Raw genomic sequence first — 8374 nt, 5'->3', positions numbered from 1 at the left:
GGTTACTGTTGCCATTAAAGCTTATTTCACCCTTTCAAAACGTTTGTCGTTATATATGTACCACTAAAAACCTAGGGGGTCGGTTTGCCCGACGCAAATCGAATTCTTATCAAGAACGTATTTTTTTGGGGTCGGTGTAATACTACCCAGAAAATAATTGGTCCCGATCTGACACTACTTACGTTTCTGCACAGGCTACTCGTTTTCGCGCCTATTACGCTCTGCGGTTCCGCGTTCGATACAATATCAGCTAGCGTAAGAACACGACGCTGATCAAGGTCTCGTACTACCTACCGCAAGCGCTACGCCACACTTAAGACCAAGCTTGAGCATTACGCTCTAATGCCATACGAGTAGCTGTGCTCGCTTTGGCCTCGGCTGAATACCTGTGAGAGAACTATGCAGCGGGCAATGGTGTGCTACTTCGTCTCAGATTTTGCCTAAGGTAAACAGCAGATCAGTATATCACATGTGTTACTAATCTCCGGGGTATCGACGAGACAGGACTGCATGCCATCCACATCGCCATCCAGAGCAATTTTTAAGGCTATATTATCCTTGAATGAAGGAATTACCACTCCCAGATTAAGTAATTGACAGGACGGTCATCAACAATAAAAGCCCTTTTATTACTAATATTAGCTAATCGCTCTTTTAAGAGTTTCTTCTTAAATGAAATTCGTTCTAAAGATCTTATCTTAGAAATACCCTATTTTTTATAATAATTCTTATATTCTAATATTTTCAATTTTCTGGCGCATTAAGTATTTGATACAGTTGACGATTCAATTTTTTAGCTCAAGATCAATCAAAATTTAGCTCAAGAAACTTTCACGAATATAATCTTTATTTTATTCTTATTTTTTATAAGTAAACTTGCTCCTTTTTTTGGGCTGTCTTTTAAGTTACATATTTACTCCAAACTTGCTGCCATCGCTGAACTCTTGCAAAGCGTTCTTCCATGGGGTAATGCATACATTTGGAACCTCAGTGGCTAAGGACTGCCCTAAAAATTGACGACACGCTCGCGTTATTGTTGATCCTGACCAGCGACCGCCAGAAAGGCATGAAGAGAGCACTTATCATGCAAGTAACACTCGACTTAGGGTTTATTTTTCCCCGTAATTCCAATGGAAGAGCAGAAATGACTGTAGAAGATTAACTGAACTAGGCAAATAGGACTCATAAAACGGGATAACACAGCTTATAGTGCAAGACATCAGGAGATCTGGAAACGGATGCTGTCGATCTGTACACCTTAGCTGTAGTGTATATTACGGTATCTCGGTGATAGATAATATATTTGCCTTCTAATCTTAGGCATACGTTGTGGTCTACATTCGAACTCAAGCATAAGCAGACTTTGTTTCGTGCTGGGAGCTAACCGTGTGATGGAATGTCCATCGGCGATGCCGGACATAAAACTCGAAACATACAAAGTATCTTAAAGTAAGTGTTCTTCAATGAAATTTAATGAACAATCTGATAAAATGACGACCAAATGGCAACGGTAAACACGACTGTATGCTATATCCGTTAGGCGATCTAGCTGTATTCCCAACGATTCGATTTCGTTAAAATAATAGCAGTACAGGGGGGCGCAAACCCCGTTTTACGCTGGGGGGTGAAACCCGCATGGTCTTCTGGTACATTAACACTGTGTCTGTTTACTTCATTACCCAAATTGTCCTCGTGAAGTGGTCGGATTGAACTAATACTTTTTTAAATAAGAATTGTAATTCGCAATTTGTTCGACAGCCCTTAATAATTTCTCAAAGATTTATATGGGAAAGCCTTTTTTGTTTTTCAAGCCCTACAAAAGGAGTGCAATTGGATTTAAATACTAAGTATTTGATATAATCTTTGGTTCTGTGTATTTTCATTAATTAACGGTAAAGTTCAGGTTTGTGCCAAGCTAGTTGATAATTGATAAATATGAACTATCTCAGTCCGTTTTCAAGCGCGTTAGTATTTTTCCGGGGGGCACTTACTTATGATATATTATATGTATATATATGGCAAATTTACAAAATGGTTGATCAAGTCTAAACTACCTTAGTATATAAAATTCACATTCCTTGATCGGATAAATACTTCCTCCCGCGGGAACTCCTTTTTTTACTGAGGGCAATATTAATTTAGGCAAGATTTACTCGACAACTGTTGGAAAATTTATTGTTGGTATTTAAGCTCTACAATGTAATTTAGATATTTGATTTTTTGCTGATCTAACGGTAAAACTGTATTTATATTTTATCCAGATGGTTCATAATTAACACGGTAGGAGCTGCCAGATTGTCCAAATATTGGGTGCATTTTGTTGTTTCTGCTTTTTTTAGGTATTTTTTTTGCAAGAATCTCTTGTACATCTCGACGAAAAGCTGTAAGGTGGGCTAAGGTGGACTATATTTAAGTATGATATCTTTGTTTCTTCTAACAAGCTGATAACAGTTGAAAGCTTAGCACTGGAGGGGTAATTTATTGTTATCGATCGATAGATGTCCACGCTCTGAGTAATAATGTCTTTATATCTAAAACGAGTATTTCCGAAAACCGAACGTAGTATCTGTGTTATTCATGTCGCAATGAGGTTGAAATTTACCCCCAGGGAATTTTTAATGGTTTTGTGAGCTGAGGGAGTTGTAGGAACAAGAACACATTTTTTGCTGAAATTTTCTTTGACAAATTCTATAAGAAAGACACGTAAAATACCACTTTCTTGATGGTTTTTCTGACGCCATTGTGTATATATTATACATTCTAGAAGTTCGGACGAACTAAGTAAAACTGCAACGCAACGTGCTTCATTTTAAAATAGGTATTTCTTAACGCGATAACTAATTTCGCTTACGTTTCACTGGGATAGGAATTTACCAGTTGGAAGTCTGTGTAAGAAGACTCGTTTTTAGTAGTGGTCGACAGCTCTCGATAGGCTGAATAGAAATATATGTTTATGTTCCTAGATAGGGGGGGGGGGGGGTAAACACTTAGTACCGTGTTCTATGTAATGGAAGTTTTCTTGACGCTAATCGCTAGACCTCTATGAACTGAGTAAAATGCGATACATACCTCTATACCTAAAATAGCTATTTTTGAGTGAAAATGACAAAAAACATAATAACCTACTTTTATAACATTAGGTTGACCATGCGTTTGTAGCTGCCTTCCAGTGTATTTCTGAGCGAATTCTAAATGTCAACCGTGAACTCAAATGGCTTAATGTGAAGCTTAAATCTTAATAAATTTAAATTTAATAACCTTATGCAACTCACTTGTCGTTCAGTTGAGATAATTCTAATTACGCATAACGATTTGCGGCTATCGACGCATATGTATCATAAAATAAATATGCGAAATTATTAAAATAACTACTTGAAACGTTTCTAAAGTTTGAATTAAGTGACTTCCTTTCTAGTTAAAACACTTACTATAGATGGCTTCGTAATGAAATTTTAATTTTTTTTTTCATGGATACACCTTATTCTTCAGCCTACAGAGTGATTTAAGAAGCCAATCTAAATAGTACTACTCTCTTCCTGGTTGGCTCAGAAGTAATTTGATCGTAAATTATTCCGTAAAAATCTCAAGAAAACCACATAAGCCCATCCAGTCAAACAAAGTTAAACTTCTGACGGTTACTTCATGAATTTCTTACCGAGCTAGTACGCTAGTAGTATCGACTTTTTACTAAAATTTTTATCTTTTGCAGTCGAACTCCTTTTTGCCAGAGGAAGGTACATTACTATAATATATAATAGTATAAGAAGCCCACAACCCTCTTCACTTTTTTCGTATTTGCCGAATACAAAAACGAGAAAAAAATATAGTAAAACGAAGATGCCTTCAAGCTTTCGTCTTCTGTGAATATCAGGGAGAAACAAGCATTGTGGATAAAACATTACCCTATGGAGCCTCTTTATGCACTTTAGGCTCTATGCATGGTCCTCAAGCATGCAATGTCGTTTGTTTGCGTAGTGGCTGGCGTCATTTCGATATTCTCCCTCCTCGCTGCTAGCAGGTAGCCTTTTAGGTAGAATTTTCTCGTAACTGTCGCTTTGATGAAACTTCCGATTGCTGTCATTCGTGTGTGTTTATTTTTCAACACTGGTGGCGCAGGACTACCCGCTTTCCTTGCCTTTTTTAATCTACTGTTGGTTAACTTTGCTTTTCGTTAAAGGTCAAAGTAGACACACGTAAGCCTCTTCATTTTCTTGACCAAAGCATCCGCGTCCAGCCTTTGGTTGCGTCAAATAATCACAGGACATTGTCTATTATGCAAAATTCTGATATCCTGGGGATATGCCAGCAGGTCCACCCCCCTCTTCGCTTGCCGACGTGTGACTCCAGTTTCTTTGCCATTGGTAGTAATTCTTATGTGCCTCCAGTGATATAAAAAGTTTGACTCGTCATAATGTCTTTAATTCGTTCTGCACACTCAGTAGCACCAGTGGCGCTAATGTCGGCACCATTCTATAACCGCAGCTCGGTAGATTCGCACCCTTGTTTTTTTGTGCTGCAAGCAGTATGCTTATATTCATTTTGATTTAAAGGGTCGCTGATGCCGAAGGGCTCTTTATTGACATAAAGCACCGCTCATTAGACCGTTTTTATCAGCAATCGCGGGTTTTTCCAATCGGTCTTTTGCATTTTTTGGTCCCATAGCCTCCACTAGAGATCATTTGCCTGGGTGTCTTTATCAGCTCTATTTAGAATGCCCACGAGGTACTTAATCCGCTTTTTTACTCCTCTCTGTGGTCCCCTCCCAGTACCATATTTAGGTATTGGCATTTCCGTTGTTTCACTAGCGGAATCGTCTAAGTTCTCTACAATTTCAGAACTCAGGAATGCACAGGATTCCGAAATACTATTTTAAAAGTGACTTTTATAGGGCTTGTAATGTTACTTGATATTCCTTATTCCTTCAATAAATGCTTCTTTTGGAACATAAGAAGACACTGGTTTTTGAAGTTGGGACGAGGTTTCCCTCGTTCGTCGCTTTCAGAACCATTCAGCCTAATCTGCTATATATTTCCAATATTATAAAAAGCTCAAACGAAGAAGTACTGGATGTGCCGAAGGCTGGAAATCGAAAGCGCAGGCTTGAAATAATTCCTCGAAAAAGAACGAATCGTTTCAAATTTGGCGCTCTTTAGAGCCTTGTTTTTCCACAGGATCAATTTGATAACAATTTGGTGCAATTTCAAGTTTTCTGACGAGATTGAATAAACTTATCTACTGAGCATTTTGCTAGTTTTCTTAAATGGAGCAATAAGCGTGTCTTTGGTGTGAAATAAAGCACACTATCTATAAAGTTGTAAAACGTTAAGGAAATTAAGTAATGTGTAAGTATACAGGTAGTTCAAGCGTCCCGAACAGAGATAACAGGTCATCATGGACGGTCCTTTTACTGAAAGGCCTGTGATAACGACGATTCACGGACAAAAACGTGAAAAGGGTAAAACAATTCATGATTGCCAGCCACTGAATTATCATATGGGCGCTAACACAAAAGGTAAATCTCAACCGGCTTATCTTAAAGAGTTCTGACCCATCGTTTACGCGTCAGAAGGCCTACGGCAAAGTTTGTGCCAAAACAGTTTAATATCCAGCATATGGATACCCGTGAACAACCGTGTCAGGAACAGTTTTTACCATCTGTTGAAGAGCTAAGCTTAAGTAAAATGTTACTACGGGTGGCCAGATGTGAGTGTACGGCTGGGACGAGACACAAATTTGGCTTCAATAACGAACCTCGACTGAAGAAAGTTGCGCGAATGAGGTCAAAAAATTTGTTCACTTGCACAGTTTTCTTTGACCGTCGAGAAATCATTCAATATAAGTTTAATAGGTTTGGCTCTACAGTCACCCAAGGGTACAGTAAGTTTATCAAAAGTTAAAACAAAAATCGCAAGTTCCTAACTGAAAGGTAGATCAACGCAAGAAACCAGAACTAGCACAATCAATCCTGGTTTTTCCATCACGCCAATGCATTCACACATCACAACTCACATAACGGTCTTTTTTTTTTACCAAAAATTCGATGCACGTTGTTTTAACCCCGTACTCACCGAACCTACCTCCTGCGATGTTCAATTTTTAAAACTAAAAGTTTTTTACAAACTTTTTTACAAAGTGTTTGGACACGATTGAGAAAACGCTGATTGAGTTGACAACTATCCCGACAGATTTCAAACATACTCAGTACAAAAAATACGGCGACAAAGGCGAGTTGCATCCGACAGGGAATACTTTGGAAGGAGGACATGAATAGCTACGGTTCGATCTTTTGGATCAAACGAGTCGTTTACTTTTGAGCAAAGAGTTATACTCCGAAATCTGGAAAGGTGTTAGAGCGTTTAAAACGATGCTATATATGTATTGTATATTTGCAAAGGTCTTTTTTAAATGGAAAACAACATTGAAAAAGTTGCTTTACTCATCTACAGAAAGAAAGCTACAAGAGATGTCTTTGAATGGTAGAAACCGAAGATTAAAAATAATAAAAAAGTGAAACTGCGGGTTATGCAATGCACATACTTTCTATACCTTACTGCTATTTGTATACCACATATGACATTGTAGACTTACAAAATAGAACTATTAGACAAAAGAGCGATTGTCGACGCGCTTGATCTAGGCCTTAAATTGATAAGTCTAAAAAGTTGCATGCGATGGCGTAGAAGACACTGTACAAGCTAAAGGCAAAACCACTACAATACGATTTAGTACTTTCAGATTATACAGAGGTTTTTGAATCACTGCATACGTTTACGTTGAAATTAAAAACAAGGACAAAGTTGATACGTAATTTTCTGTTTTCTTACATCACACTTCGTTTTTTGAGCAATTAGAACGCTTCGTTCATCTAGGTTTATCAAAGGAAAACGAAATGAACAGCAATCTTCTATGTCCTGGACGTGATGATTAAGGGCAAGCTCTAGTACAGAGGAAGAGATTCTAGACAATAACGAACAGCTGGATAATTTCTGTAGCCAGCGCGGACAATATGCTCGATCAAATTGTTCTCTCTGACCAGACAGTCTTTCCCTCATTATGCTACGATGAATGGCGTACGTCGTGTGTAATTGAGTGTGCCTATGTACCGTTCGCTTCCGTGTGACACAATGCAACACTGATCAAGGGAAAACCCACCGAAACATTGACCCTATGCTTCCCGTCCACTTCGACTTGGAAGCAATCGTTAATCGAGTCGAAGTGGTAAGGAGCCCTGAAAAACAGTACTAATGGCGGCTGCTTTCGCTAGAAGCAGTTTTCCGCCACTTCTAAAGTGTTTCATAGAAGCCCGTGCGACTATATTGCTAGACTTAACATGCCTGAGGAAAGCAACGATTAGCAGCCTTCATGTTGCATCGATGCATGTTCGGACACGCGTTCCTGCATACTGTGTTTAGTCCCAGTTAGGACTGCCCGACTACTTTGGCTTCTGTTAGCAATCCTGCTACCGTTGCTAGCGAATTCCTCCTATCTGATCGAAGTCATAGCTATAATCATTACACACAGCAACTGACAGAACCGACAAATTGGACAGATAAGATTTAAGCACAACGCAAACTGCCGACTATTTTCATACATAAAAATGCTTACTGTAGAGGCTTTTTGGGGATGAAGTCTTTTGCAAAACAATATAAAAGGAACTATTTCATCTGTACACTAATACAGACGCAAACTGCGTCTTACTCAAACATGTCTTGACTCATTTACAATGTTACCACAGACACACTGACCGCCCAATTCTTTTTTAGCTTATGTTTACATTATTCGAGCCGGAGACTGGGTGCTTCATGATCTAACAAACGAATTTAGACGGTACGTGAGGTAAAGCGTAAAATCATCCTCCGGCGCAGCTAGATCGTCTGACGTCTAGCCGATAAATTTCCACGTCGAGGTCACAATCCCACAGAACGTCTTCCCCCCACTTCTGATGTCTGGCGAAATAATTTTCTTACGGAGGGCTCAACTGACGGTCATTCTTCGTAAAAGCGTAGTCATACGTGTTCCACAGTACTGCATAATTTTTTGCATAACTCTAAAAGAGCTCCGTGAAATCTTAACGGGGCAAAATCTACTGATGGCAGCACGAATACCTCTATCGCTTAATCTCACCGAAAGGTTTGTTTGAATTCTTCTCCGCGAGTCCAGTATTGATTTTTCAAGATCAGGTCAGACTCTACAGAGAACATTTGGTAGCAAAACTTCAAACATTTGAAGCCTTACAGCTAAAATTAGGACACGTAGGTTACACTATATGATATATAAGAAATACGTACATTTGTGCTCCTTTATAGCTCACAACAACAGCTATACAGAGGTAAGAATGTGTTTTATACAGTATTGGCGTAACAGCGTTTACTAT

This window comes from Varroa jacobsoni, unplaced genomic scaffold (assembly GCF_002532875.2).
Source record: "Varroa jacobsoni isolate VJ856 unplaced genomic scaffold, vjacob_1.0 scaffold_706, whole genome shotgun sequence".
NCBI classification, from domain to species: Eukaryota; Metazoa; Arthropoda; class Arachnida; order Mesostigmata; family Varroidae; genus Varroa; species Varroa jacobsoni.
This window is presented reverse-complemented; position numbering follows the sequence as displayed.